Source organism: Dromiciops gliroides, chromosome 2, assembly GCF_019393635.1.
Source record: "Dromiciops gliroides isolate mDroGli1 chromosome 2, mDroGli1.pri, whole genome shotgun sequence".
NCBI lineage: Eukaryota > Metazoa > Chordata > Mammalia > Microbiotheria > Microbiotheriidae > Dromiciops > Dromiciops gliroides.
The window spans coordinates 479,494,125-479,519,466 of record NC_057862.1 but is presented as its reverse complement, the minus strand read 5'-3'; the positions used below and the strand labels follow the sequence as shown (position 1 = coordinate 479,519,466).

The following is a 25,342-nucleotide window of genomic DNA, read 5'->3' as shown; positions in this document are numbered from 1 at the left end:
TTAAGCTCTTTTGATTTTCTTATTATGGCACCTAATTTGCATTCATTAAACTTCTGTTAAAATTTTTGTCATTGATTTCTATGTCCCTTCCTTTGTCCAGATTTCACTTTTTATCATTAATGATTTCTTTAAATAGATCAGGATGAAGCAGTTATCACTGCATGCCATATAATTTTTCTTATTTTTCATCTTTCTTTTACCTTTGTACTGATTTTGATATTTGCCCTGATAAATCAATAGTTTGATTATATATCATCATTTGATTAAAGACTTATTTAAGCATCAGTAATAAGTCATTGCCTACCTGTTAAAAGTTGATCAATTTCATGTGTGATATTATTCAGTTCCCACCCTGACCTCCTGTAAGAAAGTATTCATGATGTATAGACTTGAAACTTTTGTGAATTCTCCAAGTCTTTGGTGTACTTTGGCCACTTCTTTTTTTTTTTCAAATTCTATTTTTGCAAAATATTTTTTGTTAGGCTCACCTATTCCCACCTTTGCATTAAAATTACCAAACTCCAAAATAAATTACTGAGAGGGTCTTTTTGAGTTTTGGTGGCATTTTTCGGGTTCTCCATCTATTACAACAGTTATTCTTAATCTGGGATCTGTAAACCAGATAACTAGATAGATAAATCAATTAATTGATAGATTGATGATAGATGAATATGGTTAGATAATAGATAAATGCATCACAATATAAGTGGTTTCCATTGTAATCCTATGCATTATAAGAAATTATATTAAAAAGGTCCCATAGGCTTCACCAGACTACCAAAGGGCTCCATGACACATTATATAACATGTTGATACTGTGAGAACCAGAGTGCCACCCCCTGCTGAGAAAGACATTGTGAGAAACAGGACGCTGCCCCCTGATGAAAAGCATGTGACTAGTGACCAGGAAGTTGCCTGGCATCCGGAAATTGCCTCTATTCATAGAACTGCCTGTAAGTCATGTCAATCAGTGCTACCAGCCAATTAGCTTAGAGCTGTGTGTGGGGCCCACCCCTCTTCTGGCCCCGCAGGAAGCTTTCACTCGAACCAAGGAACTGTCTCTTTGGTTTGGAAAGGAACTTTTGGTGGCAGAAAAAGTAGGAAGGTAGACAGGTTTCCTAACCTGCAGAAATTTACTCTCTTGGATAGCTAGGTGAAGGCGGCTTTCTCTCTCCCTCTTTGCTAACCCATAATATACTTTAATAAATGCTTAAAAGCCTAAACTGTTGCTGAATTTAAAAGTAAACCTTAGCTAATTCTCCCTCCACACTGTGGGGCAGGTAAGGACACACACATTAGATTTTTAATCACAATACATAAGAAACAAATATCTTCAAAGTAATTATTTTTCAAATATTTATCACAAGCACTACAGTATGAGTTGACAAAATGTCTCATGAAATAAATCAGAGGAGAAAAGAGGGCACCCTGCAGGCATGAGGGACAGCCAGCCAGGGCAAAGACACAGTGATGATGTCCATCCTCAACAGAACTCAGCTAGTTCAGAAGAAGAGGGGTTTAGGGAAGGATAATTAGATCCTTTGTATAAAGGTTATTGCTTTCACCACCATCCCCCCAAAGTGAAAGTAGGATCTAAACCAATCAATCAGCCCAATTCCATTATTTACATGAGAATAGAGCTACTAGAGAAGGTTTTTGGGTTTGTTTTTTTTTTTGGTGAGGCAATTGGGGTTAAGTGACTTGCCCAGGGTCACACAGCTAGTAAGTGTTAAGTGTCTGAGTCCAGATTTGAACTCAGGTACTCCTGAATCCAGGACTGGTGCTCTATCCACTGTGCCACCTAGCTGCCCCTAGAGAAGTTTTGCACTGGATGTCCTTATGTCCCCTGACACATTGTCCTTTATTCCCCACCCTTGGCTTCTAAACTTCAACACCAGCTGTCTCAGACTAGAATTCCCTCAGGGACCGAAACATCAAACTCCCTCAGCAGCCTTCTCAACCTTCAGTAAGACCTGCCTGAGTCACCCATTAAGGATTTGCTAAGGCAGCCTCTATTTTGTCAAGGGGCCCAGGTCAGCCTTCATTCCCCTCCCAACCCAGTTTCTGACTTTTAACTTCAAAACTATGCACCTTCACTCCTCTGCACCCCATCTCTACAACACACATGCAACACATCCACTTTGCTGTTCCCTTTCTTGTGTTGTCTCTCCCCATTAGAATATAAGCTCATAGGGGCGGCTAGGTGGCACAGTGGATAAAGCACCGGCCCTGGATTCAGGAGTACCTGAGTTCAAATCCAGCCTCAGACACTTGACACTTACTAGCTGTGTGACCCTGGGCAAGTCACTTAACCCCCATTGCCCTGCAAAAAACAAACAAAAAAGAATATAAGCTCATAGAAGAAGGAATTGCCTCTCTCTCTCTCTCTCTCTCTCTCTCTCTGTGCATGCCTGTGTGTGTGTGTGAATCAGGGATAAATGACTTGTGCAGGGTCACATAGCTAATAAATGTCTGAAGCAGATCTGAACTCAGGTCTTCCTGATTCTGGGGCTGGTAGTCTATCCACATTGCTACCTAGCTGTCCCTTTTCTTTTTACTCTTAATTGTATCCCCAGAGGTTGGCACTCTGACACTTCATAAATTCTTGTTTCCTTTCTTCCTTCCAATGGAAAGAGAACACTATTGTCCTGATGTCCACCCCAAATCCCACTGGTAAATGTCCATCACAGTGTGAGGTTGCATGGCATTCTGTAAGTGTTCTACCCTGGCAGCCTAGAGAAAGAAACCAACATTTAGACTCATAGGTCCTAGGTTCAATTCCCAGCTCTAATATTTAGTACCCTGTAACCTTAAGTGATGATCTTGGACTTAGTTTCCTCATCTGTAAAATAATGACCTATAAAGTATTTATTTATTTTTTTGCAGGGCAATTGGGGTTAAGTGACTCGCCCAAGGTCACACAGCTAGTAAGTGTCAAGTGTCTGAGGCTGGATTTGAACTCAGGAACTCCTGAGTCCAGGGCCGGTGCTTTATCCACTGCACCACCTAGCCGCCCCCCTATAAAGTATTTCCAGATAAAAATCCATGATCCCATTATCCTAAGGGATTCTCATATCCAACTTCCTTGCTCTCTCTGCACTAAGATTCCTACACAGAGTAAAAAATGTCAGAAGAGGGGGCGGCTAGGTGGCGCAGTGGATAAAGCACCGGCCCTGGATTCAGGAGTACCTGAGCTCAAATCCGACCTCAGACACTTGACACTTACTAGCTGTGTGACCCTGGGCAAGTCACTTAACCCCCATTGCCCCGCAAAAAAAAAAAATGTCAGAAGAGTTGCAAAAAAACACATTTCGTAAACTATATAAAATACTATTCCAAGAAGGTGCATGATGTCATGGGAATCAAAAGAACAGAGCACTAGCCTAGCCTCTGCCTTGTTGTTGTCATTAATTAGATGTATGGTGTTATCAAAGATCCTTTTTTTCCTACTTCAACAAATGAGATAACTTTTACAAAGCATTTACCAATAAATCAATCAATAAACATTTTTAAGCTCTACCATGGGTTGTTATTTGTACCATAAGGAAGAAACCCATATCACCCATATCAATGAGATCATAGCCTAACAAGGCATTAAAATATTCTAACTCCCTCTACTAGCTTATAAATTCTATGAGAATAAGGACCACATTTTACCTTTGCCCCTCCTCCAGAGTATAGCCCAGTACTCTGTACTTAGCAGGTGCTTAAGAAGTATTTGTTCAACAGGATACATTATCAGAAATTCAAGGAAGGCTTTTATTTCAAAAGTCAAGGTACCATAAGATTTGTGGGTGATAAACAAGTCTTTAACTTCAGTATTATAATTATGTTATTGTCCCCATCTAGAGAATTAATTGGAGACAGAGCCTGGTTCAAGCATTTTAATCCTGATGACTTTGTTACTCAGAGTACTATTGGTAAAATTTAATTTGACAAAGGTTTTAACTTACAGTCTCTAGGTAAAGAGGAAGTTGTCCATCTACAGATCCATGAATGCTTTAACACAGTATTCTCTCTACCTTACAGATAAAGAATAAGCATGTATTTATGGGCTAACCAAAGAACCTTTCATAAATGGTAGGAGTCAAACAGCTCAGCAACGGAGGACTTAGACATATTTTTCTCAGTATTTCCTCATTTTGTGGTTCCCTCAGAAATTTAGTGGGAAAGAGTCCTTTTCTTGAGGCTGTCACACCAATCATTTATCACTGTAGGCATCCAGAAAGATTTCTTTCATGGAGCTCTTCAAGGTGACTTGGTAACCAAGGAAAATTAGGTTTTCTTCATCAATATTTCAGGTATCAGGTAAGCTGGGGAGGCCCTTTATAACAAGAAAATTAAGTTTTACCTAGGTGATTTTAATTTATTCTCTAAATATGTAGGGATATAAGAAAAGAATATAATGGAACAATAACTGAAGTTGGAACCAAAATAATAATTATGACATTTCATGACATGTTTTAAAGTATACAAAGCAGAAAGCAGAGAGTGATGAATTTGGAAATCAGAACACCTAAATTCAAATCTGGATTCTGTGTGACCTTGGGCAAGTCACTTGACCTCCCTGGATCTCCGTTTCCTCACATGTAAAACAGGGGAAGTTAGATTATATGACTTCTAAAGTCTCTTCCAGCTCTGTATCTATGATTCTTTTCCTCACAACAATCTCATAAGTAAATAGCATATTATTAAAGCCATTTTTATAGATGAAGAAACTGAGGTTGTCAGAAGTGAGATGACCTGCCTCTCATCACACAACTAATAATATTTCATGCAAAACATGTAATCCTGGTCTCCTGACTCCAAGTCCCACATACTAGTCACTGTTGTCCTGTAGAAGGTTTAGCTTTGAGTACCCCCTCCACCATGCAATAGCTGTATGACCCTGGATGACTTAAACTCTCTGAGCCTCTTTCCTCATCTGTAAAATTAGAGAGTAGAGGAATAGCAATTTGGTATCTGGATCTGGAGTCCCAGGATCTACCTCTGTTACTATTGATGTGATGTTAGGCAAATCATTTAACTCTCTGGGTCTCATCTGGAAAATGAATTGGTTGAACTAAATGGTCTCTGAGGTCCTTTCCAGCTCTAAATAGGTTCACAGATATAAAGCTGGACCTGCTTATCTCACAGCATTGTATCAAATAAATGAGTGTAAAGTGTTTTGTGGGGCTGCTAGGTAGTGCAGTAGTGCCTGGAGTAAGGAAAACTTCTTGAGTTCAAATCCAGCTTCAGACACTTACTAGTTGTGTGATCCTGGGCTAGTTGCCTAATCCTGTTTGCCTCAGTTTCCTCATCTGTAAAATGAACTGGAGAAGGAAATGGAAAATCACTCCAGTATCTTTGCAAAGAAAACCCCAAATGGGATCACAAAGAGTTACACTGAACTGGAAAAGAACTCAATAACAATAACAAAAGAGTGCTACACAAAATGTGTGACTATCATTATTGAGAGATAAAAGGTGTGGATTGAACAAATAAGGTTACACAAGAAGAGGTGAATTATCATGGAGAAGAGTAATGAAAAAGTGGCAGAAAAAGGCTGAGATGTCAAACATGTTTGAACATTCACTAGATTATCCCTGGAAATGAGATCATGGGATATGGATTTTTTACTTAAAGTTATCATCTAGTCCAGTGCCCTCATATTATAAATGAAAAAAACAATCATAGAAGACTCTTGACTTGACTAAGTTCACACAGGTAGTCGGTAAGACAGCAAGGATTTGGACCCAGAATTTCTGATACCAAATTCTATACAATTTATTCAGAATCCAAATAAAAGCATGAATCCCAGAAGCAGCCTTACTCAGACCACAAACATTCATGCAATGCAGAAACACAAAACTGAAGTGGAGGTCAAGAATTTACGCCCGGACATTGACTCTATGTAGATAAATAAAACCAAGGAAGTTGCCAAGAAGCATTTGGGTATCACTCTGCAGTACCATGTCTGATTCAGGACGCCACTACTTCCAAGAGGTTCTATGTCATCCTCAATGATCTTCCTTTTCCTCTACCTTCCACTTTGCCTCTCCTTTTATGCATCATGTGTGGTCAGAATCCTAGAAAGGGCAAGAACCCACAACTAATCTCTTGTTTCCAGACTGGCTTCTGTTCTTTACGTCTCAAAAAAAATCTTATTATCGATGAGTGGTGGAGGGATAAATCCTTTCAATATCTTGTACCCCAGCATATACATTGATCAACTACACGCAGTACCTCTGGGGTGCAAGTTGTCAGAATATTGACAAGCCCAATGTTAAAATGAAGGAAAACCTTGAGCGTTACCAAAACAAAACAAAACAAAACAAAAAAGTAATTATTTCCACTATCTCATCTCTACCCTCACCCCTCCCCATCCAAAGGAAGAAGCCCTATGACATGGAAAGGCTCTGTTCCAGGCTAAACAAAGATAAATTAGTTCAATTAAGGCAAAATATCAACTAGAGAACGCACAAATGGCAGCACCTGTCAGATGGTAACCTATGTATTTAACTGCATGTCTATCAATATCATTAACCTCCTGGCTTTTCTCTTTTTTTCCTACTGGCATGTTTTCCTGCCCGGTCAAATTGAGTGTTGTTCTAGCATTAAGGAGGAAACTCTTCAAATAAGATACAGGAATTAAGCTAAATTTGCCTGGATCACTTTTCAAGGTTTCTTTTCCAGTGGCAAACTTTCAAAGTCTTCACTCATGCACCTCAGTAAGTCATCTGCTATTTCACAGCATGACCTAAAGTTTACGACTAAGCCCAACCACCCATATATCAGAGGTAGAAGGGGAGGGGGAAACAACCCTATCCTTTGTCAACAGACTATCCTGTTTCTTGTTACTGGCCTAAAACAATATAGCCTATTCATTCCCCCAAGTAGAGAAAATGATATTAATCAAACTAAATAAAGCATAAAAAGGCAGATTGGTGTAGTTTAAACAATAAGACAGGTTCAATTATGCCATTAAAAATACAAGTGGACATTAATCCCAGGGACAAATCAAATCTCTCTCTCTCCCAAGTATCATGAAATAGAAAGAAAAAAAAGAAAAAGAAACTGTTGGTGGCTTGCAGAAAACAAGACAAAATCTCCAATTACTTACTTAACCAGAGTCCGTCTGCAGAGGTATTCCACACAAACATCACCCTTTCTTGTCCAGCTGCCAAGTGCTAAAGCATGAAGTGAACGAACAGCTGTTTCCTTCAAGTCCAAGCTGTGTGTCTTAACGCGTCACATGTCCCTTCTGATAAATACGGCTGTCGTGCCAGGAGGTCAGAAACTGAAGTTCATTATTCTCCTTATTAGAAAACCTTTTGCTAACACATGGGTTGGCTTTGGCATTTCACAGGAATAGGGGAATGCATTCCACAGCCTGCTTCTTCTCTTCCACTCCCTCCCCCCTTTTCCTCTCACCAATCTCTGCTTCTTTTAGTGACAAGCACCAAACAGCTGATAAGTCATAATGTAGGACAGGGCCACTGAAAATGGAAAGTTAATTGAGTGTGTGCCAAGTAGAATGGCTTGAAAGTTTGGTGTTGGGGGGAGGGCAATGCAGGAAGATGAAGGGGAGTTTTACACAATACTCACCTTATCTGGGCATATTTGGGGACTTTTATCAAGAAGGCATATAAATGCAAATTCTCACACCAGATAAAAGCAGAAACATTTTTGTATTCTCCTCCTTCACCACCCCCAAATCAGGAAAATCTGCTTCTTCACATTTGATTTCCTTAATTCACTTCTTAGCTTCCCAGTTTATATACACTATGGAGATTTTGTAGGATGGAGAGATTTGTCTGCAGGAATCCAGAAACAGAACCCAGTCCAGTGAGGAGAAAGGAAAACTAGCTTTCAAGTCAGAGAAAAGTATCCAAATCAATTTTCTCCCTTTGCCAGGCTCCAATTTATGCTTTGTCACTTGGTACCTCTATGACCCTGTGTAAATCATTTGAGCTCCCTGGGCCTCAGTTTCCTGATGTGTAAAATGAGAAATCTGGATCTCATGATACCTGAGGGCCTTTCCAGAGCTACATCTATGATCCTAGAAGAGTTTAAGGTCAATTTCATTTTTGACTCATTTCTCTCTTACAGTTTGTACAAGGTAGCTCTTCTGGAAGTGAAAATTATGAAAGGCATGCTCACCCCACAGATGCAAAGAACTATAACAAAGACAGAGCTATGGATCGAGGCTGAAATTGTGTTTCACTCTTTTGCAGAAAGAAAGGCAAGAGAAAATCAGAGGGAGGGGGTGATGAAGAAATATATAAATCTTAGGATTTCTCTTAACAAAGGAGAATATTGGATGGGGGGTGGTATTTGGTATTATAAGGACTAGATTTCCTGAGAAAGATCTGCAAAATAGTGGTATCTGTGTGTGTGTGTGTGTGTGTGTGTGTGTGTGTGTGTGTGTGTGTGTGTGTGTGTGTGTGTGTGTGTTGGATGGGTGAGGAGGGAGAAAAACAGGGTTAGACAAAATGACTTAAGATCATACATTGATATGAATGAAAACAGATTTTAATTACCTTTGTGTTTCCTCTCTTATAATACACTTTAAGGATGCAATACTGCCCCCTTAGGTGCAATAGTAGAAGGCCGCCTACTGTCTAGGCTCATTCTACCAACTAAAGCACTAAAGACAATTCCATTCAAAAAGCATCCTCCTTAAGATCAGCCTCTGGTGTGAAATTATTTTCATTTACATGGAAGGTGGAAAGGGAAAGAGATTCCCAAGGAATGTACAAAATCTCAGAAGCTCAGAGATGGAAGAAACTTCAACTACCACTTGGTTGAACCCAGACCTTAACAAGAATCCCCTCTACAATTTATCTGAGTAGTGATCATCCCGTCTTTGCTAGGGAGATCCTAACTAAGACCTTCCAAGGCATCCTCTTTCACTTTTAGCAGCTTTAAATGTCTCCTTGTATTGAGGCAGCTAGGTGATGCAGTAGAAAGAATGTTGGACTCAGACACAAGATGATCCGAGTTCAAATCCTACTTCAAACACTTGTTGGCTGTGTTCATTCTGAGTGAGTGACTTTAACCATTGTTTGCCTCAGTTTTTTAATCTGCAAAATGAGAATAATAGCATCTACCTCTCAGTGCCGTTGTGAGGATAAGGATGAGATAATATTTGTAAAGCTTTTTTCAACCTTTAAAGAATAGTAAAAAACATTAGTTATTAGTAAGTCTAATCCTGTCCCCCTATAAGATTCATGTAAGCTCCTTGAAGGCAAGGCCTGTCTAGTTTTGTCTTTCTAATTCCACTGCGAAGTTCACAGTCTGTCACAGCATGTACCCAATAAATCCTTGTTGAATGAATGAACAAATCTATGAATTTCTCCTAATTCTTCTCCCTGGGACCAAACAGAATAATCCCTTTATAGCGTGGCAATTAATCAAAGGTTTAATGGCAGCAATCTTATTCTTAACTCAGTTATTCTACTTCTTGTAACACATAAAGGCAAAATTACCTTAAAAAGTTAATGGACAGGCTTAAGTACACAATGGGAAGTGAAGATCAAATCATTCAATTCCTTAGATCAATGTAGATAGTCAAATAAGGTGGTTTAGGTCATCTGGGGGGGTTTTTGGACCCAAACTATCTAGTTTTGCTCTGATCAAAATATGTAAATTGGTATTTCCCATATTATGCAAAATAGGAGCCACCTGTGTAGTAACTCAAATTGGACCCGGTCCTGAGAGGCTTAGGCTTGTAGAAGTCAAAGGGCCTTTAGATTTTATTAGTCCAAATTCTGCTTTTCAGAACATGCTTTGCAAATTTCAAATTCATGTGTTTATCTACATTAAAACACATATTGTCAGGGGCAGCTAGGTGGCACAGTGGATAGAGCACCAGCCCTGGATTCAGGAGGGCCTGAGTTCAAATCCGACCTCAGACACTTAACACTTACTAGCTGTGTGAGCCTGGGCAAGTCATTTAACCTCAATTGCCTCACCAAAAAAAAAAAAAAGACTTTAAAAACACATATCGTCATCATGATATTAAAAACACATTGTTATTACAAAATGATATAGAGAGAGGGAAAAAAGATAATTTGGACTTCATAAAATCACAGAATTAAGAGTTGGAAAGTACCTATGGTATCATTATTTTATAGATAAGGAAACTAAAATTTTCTTAAAGTAAGTTCTGTTAAAGTAAGAGCCAAGGTTTTATAGGAATCATTGTAACTCACCACAGAGGGAGCACTGATCTGAAATCAAAGCATATCATTACAAATCTTAGCTCGAATACTCATTCCCTACATGACCTTTGGCAAGTCTTCTAACCCTTGGAGGCCTCATTTTCTGTACCAATAAAACTAAAGTATTGTGAGTTGCAGATGGAGCTATTAAATATGGCAAGGATTTTGACTTTTTAATAGCTCTCTTGAATACAATAATTCCCCAAAGGAAGAAAATTATCAGAAAATAAATTTTAAATTATTTTAAGAAATAAACCAAATAAGAGTGTCTGCCTAATGAATATTTACATGTTTGTATGTATTAAGAGAAAAGACAAAATCACAAATGAAAAATACAGTGAACCAACCCCAACTGTAGCATAAGAAAGAAAGCAAAATAAAAATTAAGATACAACAAAATAGATAATTAACACATTAGAAGAAATAAAATAATTTAATTTTGTAAAACTATCACAAGATTAAACAAGATAGGAATGGAATTTAACACAACTAAGTAATTTTTTTTCCCCTGCTGTCCTTCTCTTGTGACAATGGCTGCTATTGGAACTCCTATCCTGGAACTGTTTTATTCCAGTTAGTGAGACTCTACTATACTTATTAGCCCCAGACTCCCAACTACACTTCAAAGCTGTTGTCTTTCTGAAACACTGTTCTATGCATTCCCTTCCTCCCCTTTTCCATGTCTTGCTATGGAAATGATAACCAAATCAATATTGCTATTGTTGCTGTAAAGGTCAATCCAGTGCCCTATGACTTTGTCCACTCTTCTTTTGTAGTCAAAACATTCTTTCCTAGCTACCACTCTCCTATTATCATTGTCTCCCTTTATTAGAATATAAACTCCTTGAAAGTAAGAACAATCTCATTTTTGTTTTTGTATTTCAAGTGCTTAGAATAGTTCCTAGAACATAATAAGTGCTTAATAAAAGGGTTTTCATGCATTTATTCAAGGTGATGTTTAGAAATATCTATGTAAAATACAAGCAAAAGGATAATTATTAAAAACCAGAATCATAGCCATCTACTCCAACCTCCTGGTTTATCTATTTATTTGCAGAAGAGGAAATCAAGTCCCAGAAAGATTAAGAGATTTGATTCCCCAGACAGAATGGCATAATGATGATAAACAATTATAGACTAATCATAAAATAAACTTTTATCTCAATACTTTCATCCAATTATTTTAAAAATAATTTTATCCACCTACAATAGTAGGTAGAACATTAAGTGTAAAAGAATAGCAGGATGGGGCAGCTAGGTGGTGCAGTGGATAGAGCACCGGCCCTGGAGTCAGGAGTACCTGAGTTCAAATCCGGCCTCAGACACTTAATACTAGCTGTGTGACCCTGGGCAAGTCACTTAACCCCAATTGCCTCACAAAAAAAAAAAAAAAAAAGAATAGCAGGATAGCCACTTCTTCTCAAACAATTTCTACCTGAACTCCATCAAAAAAAATGAGAATGAGTTCACCAGGATAATAATAATAACTGACATTTTTGACATGCATTATCTCATTTGATCCACACAAATACCCTCTGAAATGGGTTCTGTGGGTATTGTTCTTCTGATTTTTCAGAATAGGAAAGTGAAGTTGAGGGAAAATAAGAGATTTTCTCATGGTCTCCTTGATTCCAAATCAAGTACTCTTTATACTAAATAATAAAACTGAAAAAGATTTGATAGCATTGCAGAAAGGAGTGACATCCCAGGAGGACTGAGCAATGATACAAAGTTTAAGAACTATCAAACTTGTTGAAAAGTGTAAAGTGAAGAATCTAATTACTCTATTTCAGGAAACAATATAGAAATTTCTAGAAATTTTGCAAATCAATCAAATTCACAGTACTCCAACAGGTGGCAAGCATAAAATTCAATTCACTCAGACTCATCTTGATCAAGATTCAAGCCTGTAATAAGTAGATAATATTGAAATAGCAAAAAAGGAAAACATATCAAAAGCATAAAATCAAATTTTATGAGATTTTTATTCTCAAAAATATAAAAGGCAGAAAAAATTTTTATGATATAGCAGAAATTAGGAGATTCTATCAAATCTGATTCCCAGGAATGCTAAGCATTTTTTATAAGACACAAGAAAAATATTTAAATATTTCAAAATTTTGGCAATATATAGAGCACATCTAACTTACATAACCAGAAAAGAACAGTCCCTGGAAGTGACACAGGACATTACCCAAAATGCTTTAATTAATATATATTTTTTATAACTGTGATTAACTAGTCACTGTCTCAATGCAATTATCATAAAAATAATATAGTATTATTTTGGTTAACTACTAAATGCCAGTGACATTTTACACAGTGGAGGAGAAAAGAGGAGGAAGAAGAATATTGAATTGATTATAATTAATCACTATAAAATTTAAGGGCCTGGGAAATAAATACAGAGGTCAAAGGTATTTCTGGAATAATACCATGGCAAAAATCCTTTCTTAAATAAGGCAGGGTTCAAGTGTTATCTTACATTAAGGTGAGTAGAAAGAAGGGATCAGATGTAAGAAATGTTGCAGAGAGAGAAATGGTTTTCAGTCACTTCAGTCATGTCTGACTCTATGTGACCCCTTTTTGGAATTTTCTAGGCAAAGATACTGGAGTGGTTTGCTGTTTCCTTCTCCAACTTATTTTACAGGTGAGGAAACTAAGGCAAACAAGGTTAAGTGACTTGCCCAGGGTCACACAGCTAGTAAGTGTGAGGCCACATTTTAACTGAAGATGAGTCTTCCTGATTCCAAGCTCAGTGTTCTACCCATTGAGCCACCTCACTCCCCCAAAAGTAGATATGGCTCTCACTAAAGTGGGAGGGGAAAATGTGGAAGACTTAAAGAGAGAAGAAAATGTTTAGAATAGCTTCTAAAGTGTGTGAGATAAGGAATGAATTGGGGAAAAATAAAGGTATTGCCTTGCATCAATGAGGGCCCAGTTGAAGTTTATAATGTACTTAGAATGAATTTATCATGTACTTAAGATGGCTGTATGACTTTCTCCAGTTCTATTGTCTTAATATGAACTATGTAATAATACTAATTGTAAGAAACCTTGGAAAATAAATACAGACTGTTCACTTACTATGAAAAGTAAGAAAATGTGAAAAGCATAGACCAACAATATATAACTAGAAATGATAGGAAAGAAATCAAGCCCTTTTTGATACTAAGTTGTTAAGGTTAATGTGTGGACTAAAATAAAATAAAAATTAATGGAGGTTGGCAGTCATTTGAAATGAAATAAAGAGGTTGAATTGGATAATGTTTCAAGGTACTTTCAGGTCTATATCCTAGGATCACAGTGAATATTATCATCATCACAGATGATATGAGGCCTACAAAGGGGAATAGACTTCTTCAAAATTGCATTAATAATCATAATTAAGCAAATTTAGAAAAAATTTTCTCCCACTTGATCAAGGAAAGAATGTTCTAGAAAATGCAGAAAACAAACAAAAGAAACCATCTCTTCACCCATATTTTTAGGACAATGATTAGGGTTGACCATAAAGAAATATGATAATGTTGTCTGAACATGTATGATTTTGATCTTGTGTCTGGAGTACAACACAAGTAATAGGAATGAGATCCCTATAAAAATGCCACATCACTAACTTCTCTACACAGGTATTGTGTTCATGATCCATCAAAAAGAAACTGATCATCTAGTGATAATTTGAAATAATTGGACATAGAGAATGTCTTCAATATCAATGAGATATGCAGTTCCACGTACTATTCATGGGCTTTACTAAGGATATTAGAAGTCATATATGTTAGAAACTTAATACATATATGTTAAATGAAGCAATATCAGACAAAGCAAATAAGTAATGAACACACAAAAAATATAAGAAGAATTATATAGTGTTTTAAGGTGTGCAAAGCACCTTAAAATTATTATTTCATTTGATCCTCACAACAACCTTGAAACGTAGGTGTTATTATTATTTTACAGGTGAGAAAAACTGAGACAGGCAGATTTAAGTTACTTGTCTAGGGTTACAGAACTAAGTATCTGAGGCAGGATTTAAACAGAGATCTTCCCAACTCCAGATTCAGCATTCTATCTACTGTATCACCTACCTGAATTTATTTTCAAAGAAATGCAATCAATAACTATTTTTTAAAAATCACTAATGAATGAAAAAATGAACATGAAAACTGCATCAAACAAACAAAGATACTTAAAGACAAGGAGTAACTTTTTTTTTCTGGTGGGGCAATGAGAAGATGCCCTAATTAATTCACTACTGCTGATGTTATTTGGTTTAACTATTCTAGAAAATAATTTGAAACTTATCAAGAAAAGCCACTAAAGTGTTCATATCATTTAGTCCAGAGATTTGGCAACTGGGACTAAGAAGACTATCGACAGCTAGAGAAGAAGCATTATCAATTATATAAAAAATCTGGAACTAAAATACGTGCCCAATCATTGGTATGGTTCAAAAAATTATGATACATGAGTGTGATAGATGATGACCATGCCTTAAGGAATGATACATGTGGAAAGTTTAGAAAAGCTTAGGGAAAATGTATGAAGTTACATGAAAGAAAGGAAGCAGCAGGAATAAAATACAGTAAATAGAACTACTGCAATAATGGCAACAAAGTCAACACAGAAGGGCAACAAAATTCTGTTAAATACAATGGTCAAAATCAAAAGATACATTCTTCCTTTCTGTTAACAAGCAATTACCTAACTTTTTTTTTCCTTCAGGGAATGGTCTTTGTAAAGTAGTTTGTTTCAGCATATGTTGGGAAACATCTGTTGTATCAAAAACAAAATGCATTGCTGCTTTAAAAAAAAGAAATACAAAACTCTGGGAGAACAAATTGAGTAACCTACATATACATTCAGAGAAATAGAGATATGTGGGAAATCCCTTTAGGGACATGAGGTCTTTCTTCTAACAAAGTAATACTTGAGAAGCAGATAAGGATAATGCAGTAGCCATTTTTTCCCCTAGTTTTCTGAGAGTTAAAGAGAATTTAGTAATTTAACAAATTTGAAAACAGCTGAGATTTTTTTTTCTATTCAAGTCCAGTTCTGAATCAGGACACTAGAGTCCATCAGATACCAGTCATATCATATAGTCATAGAGCATCTGAGCCAGAAAGAACCTTAGAGATCTTGTTCAAACCCCTTAATTTGCCACCGAGGAAACTAGTCAAGAGAGGCTAAACAACTTGCCTGAGGTCACACAGCTATTAACTGGGAGAGCTGGTATTCAAACACAGGTTGCATACATTACAGACTATCTCAAAATAGAGTATTTTGAACAATACAGTCTGCAAGCAGTACTTCCCTAGGAACAAAGACAAGGTGAAGAAAACATCTGAAAAAGGAGGTTCTTCAGGTTATTAATTTTTTTAAGGAATGATAGTGATAACACTTCACACTCATTTGGTGCTTTATAGTTTACAAGGGGTCATAGGTCTATGAGAGGACTTTGCTATTCTGTGTATAATCATAAGGAGAAATCAAATGTAAAGAAATCTGGAGAGCAATCCCAGAAAGAAAAAAAAAAGTGGATAGAGTGCAGGATCTGGAGTCAGGAAGACTTGAGTTCAAATCTGATCTCAGATACCTAGTAACTATGTGACCCTGGGCAAGTCATTCAACCCTATTTGCCTCCGTTTCCTCATCTGTAAAAAAAAAGTTCTGGAGAAGGAGATGACAAACCATTCCAGTTTCTTTGCCAAGAAAACCCCAAATGGGGTCACAAAAAGTCACACTATTGAACAATTACAATAACATTCCTGCCTTCAGATCTAACTAAATACTGTAACAGCAACAATGATTGTTGATTGAAACAGTAAGATACAACTTCAGAATCACAAGCCATTGGTAAATTAGAAACTTTCTAGAAATAAGACTAGGAGGAAGTGGAGCAAAAGAAGCCCTTTCTGGAGCAGCACAAACTCTTTGAAATTATCTAATGCCCTTTGCTTCCTGTCTAGACAGATCCAAATGGAAGACTATCACATCCCCAAAAATGAAGGTTAATCCAGATATTGAATAAACAGTATATCAGAATGTTAATATGAATATATGGATCACCTGGGTTTGATGGAGGTACTTTATTATCCAAAAGTATTTTTATGAAACCCTGGATTAATAGAAGCAAAATGTCCTTCAACTGAACTCCAAACTGAACCCAGAGAGCTAGCAGATAAAAGATCCTACCTAGTGACTTCTTTTTCCTCGGGAAATTATATATGATAACATCTGGGCATCCTCATGCTTGCCAAACCCTCTTTTGGAATCCTGTAATCTTATGATGCTTCCATACTTGTTATAACTGAAATTGTTAAACTGCTTTTTGCTTCTGGGTTAATTTCTGTATCATACTATTGAAACTGACAACGCCCTGTAATCAGTGGACTAAAACATAAAACCCTCAGAAATGGGGAGTCCCCTGAGTTTCACTCTTAGGAAGGGAGTCTCCACATGATCATGTATTATATTTCTTCTTGGGACGAAATATTATGTTTTTCCTGTCTGTTTCTTATCTGTTTTGTAGGAGGACAGGTATGGATATCATGTTCTCTGATCTGATTAATAGGAGATATAAGATATTATAATTTTTCTTATCTGTTTATTAATTTTGTAGGAGAGATTAAACATTATTTCTCTGATCTATTTGTAGGAGACAGGCAGATACAAAAACTATATTTTAATATTCAACAAGTATTACTCTGGTATCTCCTTTCTCAGTTGTTCTTGAATTATATCCATGGAATATTTATTGAATTTAAACTTTGAAAACTTGATTTTTCTCTTGATTTCTTTTATTATTCATTTTTGACCTTCATCTTTCCAATTACAACATACACCTTAATTTAAGTCCTTTTAAACAAACATACCTTGGCTGAAGATGAATTTTAATGTAAATGTGGTTAAGCAAAACAAACATTCACCATTATCAAATGCCTTGGTTATTATGTTTACTTGAAGAGTCCTATCCTCAACTTTTACAAAATTTTGAAATAATAATTAGTGAGATTACCTGAAATAACAATCTCCTAAAATCACTTCTTTCCTTCAGAAATTCTTTTGAGTTCCTGGAAAATGTCGTTTACAGTGACAGCCTTTTTTTGGCCATTTCAGGTTCAATGTTTTTAAATGTGTGAGAGAGAGGGGGAAAGATGATTAGAAGACAATGCTTACATTTAGGATTTCATTTCCTTTCAAGTTTAGGTTTAGAGTTTAAATTCACCATTATTCACTTCCTTCTGGCTTCAACTCAATTAAACAAACAAACATTTATTAAGTTCCTACTGGGTTCCATGTACTGTGCTTGGGTAGAATATATCACTAGGTCCCAATTAGTGTGAATAATGAACCTCTTGAAGTGGTTACAAGTATTTGAATTCACACTATTTGAAGTTCTAATTGTGTAAAATATGGTAATTGGTTTCAACCAAGCAAACACACAGTGAGAGTTTGAATAATGAGACCTCTTCAGGGGATTCATTGTTTGAACTAATTAGGGTGCCAGCTGTTTATTAGGGAATGCAAAGGAGGAAAATAGGACATAGGGTTGATGGGAAATATTTATTCAAGGCAACTTTTTTTCAATTTCTCTCACCATATGTTTGGGGGAAAAAAAACATAGAGGAGGAAATTTCCAAGTAAATATGGTGGTTCTCAATAGTCAGGCTTTTAAAATTTGTTTCATTTGTGAAATAAAAGTTGAACACTAGCAATCAGTTCCTATAATCAGAATAAATTATTTTCATCCAAGTTTAGAGTTGGGGCATTATTTTTGTTAACAGCTATTACCTAATCAGAAAGATCAAGAGCACGGTCCAAAAATCTCACTGACTTTAAAGACAATTCTGCCACCAAAATCAAGTACTAATCTGACAAGGTTTTTCTTAAATCCCAGTATTTGAATAAAAGACTCATGCTACAATAAAAAAGATGCAATTTCATTGGTGAGAAAAATTCCAGCTGATGATCATTCTACCAGCATCTATGCTGCTGTATCACCTATAAAATTTAAATCCACAATACTAACTATAGTCTAAATCTACATGCCATTTGATTGACAGAGAAAATAGCATGCAATAGAAAGAAGTTTTGTTGTTATTATTCAGTCATTTCAGTCATGCCTGATTCTTCAAGACCCCATTTGGGGTTTTCTTGGCAAAGATACTAGTTTGGTTTGCCATTTCCTTCTCCAGCTCATTTTATAGATGTACTTAGGCCAACAGGGTTAAGCGACTTGCCCAGGGTCACACAGCTAGTAAGTGACTGAGGCCAGATTTGAACTCACAAAGAGGAGTTTTCTTGACTCCAGGCATGGCAACTCTATTCACTGCACCACCTAGCTGCATGTATGTATAAACCTATAAATGGGAAGAGAGGGAGTTGTAGTATGGGTAGGGGCAGGAGGGAGAGAGAGAGAAGGTGAGAGAGAGGAGGGAAGAGGATGGAAGAGGAGGCAGGGCAGGATTGGTGATTTCATTTAAAATCTTGGTCAAGAAACTGCTTCTAGCAATGCACATTGGCACCTTCTCTATAACATTTTCTTAGATTTTAATGGGGCATTAAGGTATAAAGTGACTTGTCTAAGGTCACATAGCCAGTTTATGTCAGAAGTAGGACATACCAAATATATGCAAAATGAATTCAAAATAAATGAGGGAGAGCACCAACAATTAAAGGAATCACTAGAGGAGAGGACTTGAATAGAACTAGGGTTTGCAAGAAGAGTTGATTGATGTCTTAGAGCAATGGCTGAAAAATGTTTTCCCTTAACAAGAACTAGAACGTTCTTTTCTATAGGGATTTTTTGAGAGGCAGGGAGGCAAGGCTGAAGCAGAGGGAGGAGATCTAAGCCTATGATTTCGTAATTATAGGGAACTCTTAATATACAAAAGCTATCAACTGAAACTGTTTGATAACTACAAATTTACTGAGAACTAACTGATCCCCACCTACTCCCCCTTCCCAGGCTAATGAATTGCCTGGGGCTGACTGGTCTTTGTCAATTCCTGATTGACTTATGGACCTTCCCCCAAGCAAAATGATCCCCTACCTTACTCCTTGGACTTTATGTTATTATGTAAAAGGGTCCACCTACATTAAGTAGTTTCTATGTAGAGTTAAGTATCTTCCATACTTAACTCTGGAGCAATTGTATGGTTTCTTTTGTTAAAGGTTCATTTACATTAAGTAGTTAGTAGTTTCTGTATTTGACTCTGGACCAGTCTATTGGTTTCTTTTGTTCAGTTATCCCATAAAAACCGTCCTTGGTTACCATCTTTGGGTATTCCAAGCTTCTTGCTGTTCAATACCAAGAGCTATAGTTCCTTAATTCCTAGGTTAACAAGTTCAACAATTTAGTTTCTTCATCTGTAAAATGAAGAAAATGGACTAGATGACCTTTAAGGTCCCTTCCAGCCCTGAATCTATGACCCTGTGATCCCATGACCCTGGTACCACATATAGGAAACAAAGCATGGGTGCCTCTGGCAGACAAACTATTCCCCAATTGTTCCCAATGTATTTAAGACACCTTCTATAAATAGCCCAACAATTGTCCCATTTGATTCTTCTGTTGGAAGGAAACAAACATTTTTTTTTAAAAGAACTTATTTTTAAAACTCACCCCTGGGGCCACAACTTCCACTGTGTTCTAATTCCACATAAACCAAGTAACTACAATGGAAGAAAGGGACAAGTTACGCTGAAATACTGCTTTGCTTGGTGTCTGTAATTTTCTTAAACAGGCACTAATTCTTTAAGTTTTGCCAAACCTATTAGAAAAATCACTTCCTAGTATGGAAGAATATGGATACAATCGCCTTTGGCATGAGCCCACAGAACACAAAATGGGCCACTGAGAACCAGCCCCATCCTCTCATCCTTATTACACTGGGTACAAGTTGTATAGGAGAGAGGAAATCTTCCATCTGCTGCTTTGGTGTAGAGAAGCAGAATTACAAAGGAATTGCCTAAGCTCTTGGAAGACTTTCCCATTTGATGTGTCACTCTTTTCTTGGTTCTGTAGGGAAAGGACTGAAGATTGGAAAACTGGATAGTGAGGCTAAGTACCTTAAGTCAAGTCAAGAATAACAAAGCAAACACTTTCTCACAGAGCAGCATTTTGAAAATGGTGTGGGCATAGACCTGAAACTGCTTGTTGTTGTTTAGTCATTTCAGTCCTGTCTTGGCAAAGGTACTGGAATTGTTTTCTATTTCCTCCTCTGGCTCACTTTACAGATGAGGAAACTGAGGCAAACAGAGTTAAATGACTTGTGCAGAGTCACACAGCTAGTATCTGAGGTCATATTTGAACTCGGGTCTTCATGACTCTAGGCTCACATTGTACCACCTAGTTGCTGAAACTGCTTAACCTATAGTTAAACAATAATTTTCTATTTGATTTAATACACATTTACTAATTACCTCTAGGAGATACAAAAACAAAAAAGTGGAATATTCTTGTACTCATGGAGTAATGCCCAATAACTAATATTTATAAAGCTTTAAGGCTTGTAAAGAGTTTTACGTATATTATCTGATCTGATCCTTACACTACTTAGAGGAGTTATTGCTATCCTTATACCCATTTTACAGATAAGGAAATTGTGCCTGAGGGACATTGATTAACTTGTCCGTGCTCACACAGCTAGTAAGATTTGAAATTAGGTCTTTCTGACTCTAAGTCCAACATTTTTTATTATAATCCAGAAAAGTACCAATATCTAATACACCTATAAATACTATGTCTGATCCCAGCCTGTCTGCTATGAGGGAGAAGGTATATTTTATTATTTTGTGAGTTCCTTAAGGACAGAGCCTGTCTTTTTTTTTTTCCAGGGCAATGAGTGTTAAGTGACTTGCCCAGGGTCACACAGCTAGTCAGTGTCCAATGTCTGAGGTCAGATTTGAACTCAGGTCCTCCTGAATCCAGGGGTAGTGCTTTATCTACTGAGCCACCTAGCTGCCCCACCTCCCCTCCCCCCACTGTCTTTTGTCTCTTTTTTTAATCCCCAGCTCTTAGCACATAGGAGGTGCTTAATAAATATTTATTGACTCTCTCTTCAGTGTGGTAAAAAAAAATATGAAAGTTTTTTAACAGTCGGTTAGGATAACTGAAAGACGACAGTTTTTGAAGGACCACCCTTTTGGGGAGGAGACCAACAGTCCGCCTGCTGCGCACGTCAGACTGCCTGCTACGCACTCGACTTCCGGGGTGCGAGCTGAAAAGGCAAGGAGAGAACGGAAGTGGGGTTTTTTTCCTGCTCCGCTGGTCTCCTGGCTGCGCTGCAGACAGACGCGGACTGGAGTTTGACTCGGCCCGGCTCTCGGTTAACAGCACGCGCTTGACTCGGTCTCTCTCCCCAAAAGTGGCCTTGGGTTTTTGGTGAGTTTTATACAGAATATAGACTAAGCCTAGACTTAAGACGATTTGTATTGTATTTCTACTTTCCTATCCTTCTAATCAACATCACCTTGTGACTACCATACAATAAAGGCTCTATCTAGAAAACCAGAAGCTTCTTCCATTTACTAGTCTGGGAGATAAATTAAGGGAAAGGTTAAGTAGGGGAGATTTATGATCTAATATCCAATTTTAATCTCACAGTTTGTCAGTGATATTCTATGAAGGGAAAACAAATTTAAACAGACAAATAATGACAATTTAATGAGATCATGACAATAAATCTGAGGAAGCATAGAGACCTAACAACTAAAGAAGGTGACTCCTTGAATTGAATTCAAATTTACCATCAAAAGAAACATGGAATGACCAACAACTGGGATGTTTCTCTCCTTTCTCCTCTGAAGGTTTGAAGTATCAGTGATGAGCTCTAATTTACCTGGGAAAGTTAATTTTTCTCCAGGAAATCTGAAGGAAATCAAACCAACCAAGACTTTGCAATTTATCCATTCTTCTTCCATGTTATCTGGAAAACTTTTATAAGTTCAATTCATTCTTTTCTGGAAAACAAATGGAAGGTTGTTCCCAGAAATAAAGACTTTGCTCAGATTCCAAGTGAAGGAACTTTGAATCTACCACACAAAGTGGTAGCTACATTTGGCACAATTTACCCAGCACTCTACTGTTTTTGCAGATGTTGGGTCAGATTTGCATGGAATATTGCTGGGTGATGAAGTCAGAAATGATGACCCCAGCCATGTGGTGGCAAACCGATAAGTTACTTTTCTCTAACTTTCCTTCTAGCCTAATTATCAAGACATTTCAAACTAAATGTCAATAAATGTTTTACACATTTTCATGTATGTCCTTTAAACCAATATCTCATTAGAACCAGAAAGCCAAATGTTTAGTTTGCATTCATTCAATGGGCCCTTTGCAAGGAAATTTGAACAAAAAGTGTTTTCCTGAATTCAAAATAACCAGTTGAGTTAAAAACCATAAAAATTCTTTTTTCCATGAATCATATCCCTTGCTGTCCTTGCCAGGTTTCTGCATTCCCGAAAACTGTCAATAGTTATGTCTGGTTTTCCTTCTATGTCATGGTCATTTATTTTCAAGTGACCAGAAAATGAATTAGAACATTTAAGAGATTTTTCTTATCATTGTGAAAAAGAATGTTTTCACTAAACCCTCATCCCATGCCTTTCCATAAATAGTACCTCCCTACCTGGGCACCAGAGCTCTTAATAATAGGTATGATACTAAAGAGGGGCCTCAGGAAAATACTTATTTCCCCAAAGGGGCCTGTGGTGGGGACTCCAGCAAATAGCAAATCACCACAGTACAAGGCCCTTTCATTTTCCCTAGGGAGAAAAGATGGCAAATTGATCTTTGTAAAGCACAGATCTGGCCACGTCACTGCACAATTTAAGAAGATTCACTGGCTCTCTATTCCCTCAAAGAAAAAAAAAAACATTAACTCCCTTTGGGGCACTTAAATCCCTTCACAAGTGGATTGTGACCTATCTTTTCCAGACTCATTCCATATTCCTCCCCATGACATACTCATTCCAGCCAAGCTGACCTGCTTGTTGGTATCTGTGTCCAACATCCAACAACTGTGTCCATGCACAGGCCAAGAATGTTCTCCTTAGAATCTCTAAGTCCCCTCAAGGCTCATCTCAGATTACTCCCTTCCTTTATAGATTCTCCAGTTGTTATCCCCTCCTCTGAAAATCTCTATTTCTGTTGTATATAATTCATGTTTACATGCCTGTGGTTTCCCCTGGTAGAATGTCAGCTCCTTGCAGAGCTTTTGTTTTTGTTTATTTTTTGTTTTGTTTTTTGCTTTTCTTTGTATCCCCAGCACTTAACATAGTACCTAATACATAGTCACTTCATAAATGCTAGTTGATTAATCTCCTATATCCCCAGGGCCTAGTCCAGCTCCTGGCACAAAGGAGGCCCTTCATAATTGCTTGTCACATTGAAAAGAATTCTCTGTATCTTCCAGTGCCACTTTAGAAGTAGCTTGGTGTAGTGGATCAATCACTAGACTTGGAATCTGGAAGAGTTGAATACGAATCTTGCCCCAGATTCTTACTAGCTATGTGACCCTGGGCATATTACTTAACATCTCTGGGTCATAGTTTCTACAACTTTAAAACGAGAGAACTGTACCAGGCCTGTAAGGTCTCTTTCAGCTCTAAATCTATGATCCTATAAATTGAATTGATTGGTTCTTCCAAATGGGCAGGTCAGCTTTGCAGGGTCTCTCCTTCAAGAGTGGGCTAGGAGGACAGATCTAGCTTCCAATTACAGAACATTCCTATGTGTAAATAGACCATAAGGAAGGCAATGCCAGCATTTCATCGGGAGCACATTCTTGGCCTTCCTAGCCAACAAAATGTCAGTTGTGTCAGATATTTCTTGAGGCTTTCCTAGTCAGAGACCATGCTCATTTCAACACATAGAAGGTAGTCCTCTGCTGATATATATAGGGCAGGGGTGGATGAGAGCCACAGAAAGAGGAACAAAGGGAAGGAGGAAGGAAAGAAAAAAATATTTGTCTCCTGTCTAAAGAGAAAGCAAATAGCTTTACTGTTCCCTGTTCCTGACAGGTGCAGAGCAGGGAGACATGAATGAATGTTTCTCCCAATGCTGTACTTAGAGCATTTTTACATTTGTTCTGACAAACCTGCTCTACTCACACAGTACCAGGCGGGAAAAATCAGAGTTGGTGGCTCTTTACATGCAGGCTGCTGGCTCCCTAGGAGAACACATTGGGGATGGGAGACGTGTCACTTTTGCATTATATTTTGGAGAAATATGTTGTTGTTCTGTCCTTTTTTCAGTCATGTCCAACTCTTTGTGACCCCATTGGGGGTGTTCTTTTTTTTTTTTTTTTTAGTGAGGCAATTGGGGTTAAGTGATTTGCCCAGGGTCACACAGCTAGTAAGTGTTAAGTGTCTGAGATCGGATTTGAACTCAGGTACTCCCGACTCCAGGGCTGGTGTTCTATCCACTGCTCCATCTAGCTGCCCCGGGGGTTTTCTTGGCAGAGAAAATGGAGTGGTTTGACATTTCCTTCTCCAGCTTATTTTACAGGTTAGAAACTGAGGCAATCAAGACTGTGACTTGTCCATTAGAGTCTAAAACTAGATTTGAATTCAGGATTTTCCTGATTCCAAGCCCAGTGCTCTTTTCACTCCACCACCCAGGAATGTATATGTAACCTCTGACAACTAGGGGAGAATCAAGTCCTTTGGCATTATTCCTTGGAACGATTATCCAGTCTTGGTGTTCTACCAAGACTTGTCTGAGCCCTACCCCATCAAAGATCTATTTCCCTAATACCCTACTCCCAGTTACCTTTTCAGCATAAGGCTGACAGAAAACTAATTCAAAACAAGATGTTAATTACTTATAGTAGCTTAATATGTTACTCTTTCCCAGATTATTATTATTTGTTCTGGGGTAGCTAGGTGGCACAGTGGATAGAGCACTGGCTCAGGAGAACCTGAGTTCAAATCTCACCTCAGACACTTACTAGCTGTGTGACCCTGGGCAAGTCACTTAACCCCAATAGCCTTAAACATGCTGAGCCATCTCCAGTCACCCTATAAATATCTTGCCACTGGATCCAGATGGCTCTGGAAGAGAGAATGAAGCTGGTGACTTTGCACAGCCCTCCCTCACTTAAATACAATTCAATGTAAGTCATGAC

General features: G+C 37.6%; 1 protein-coding gene across 1 annotated transcript in view; it reads right to left on the bottom strand.

Annotated features, from left to right (window-relative positions):
• The window catches only part of RASGRP3 (RAS guanyl releasing protein 3), a 123,070-nt gene extending 115,662 nt beyond the window's left edge, over window positions 1–7,408 (bottom strand). The window contains exon 1 of the mRNA XM_043988132.1: window positions 7,103–7,408. The gene's annotated coding sequence lies outside the window, so the exon portion shown is untranslated. The remainder of the gene's footprint in view (window positions 1–7,102) is intronic.
• Between the last annotated feature and the right edge of the window lie 17,934 nt (window positions 7,409–25,342).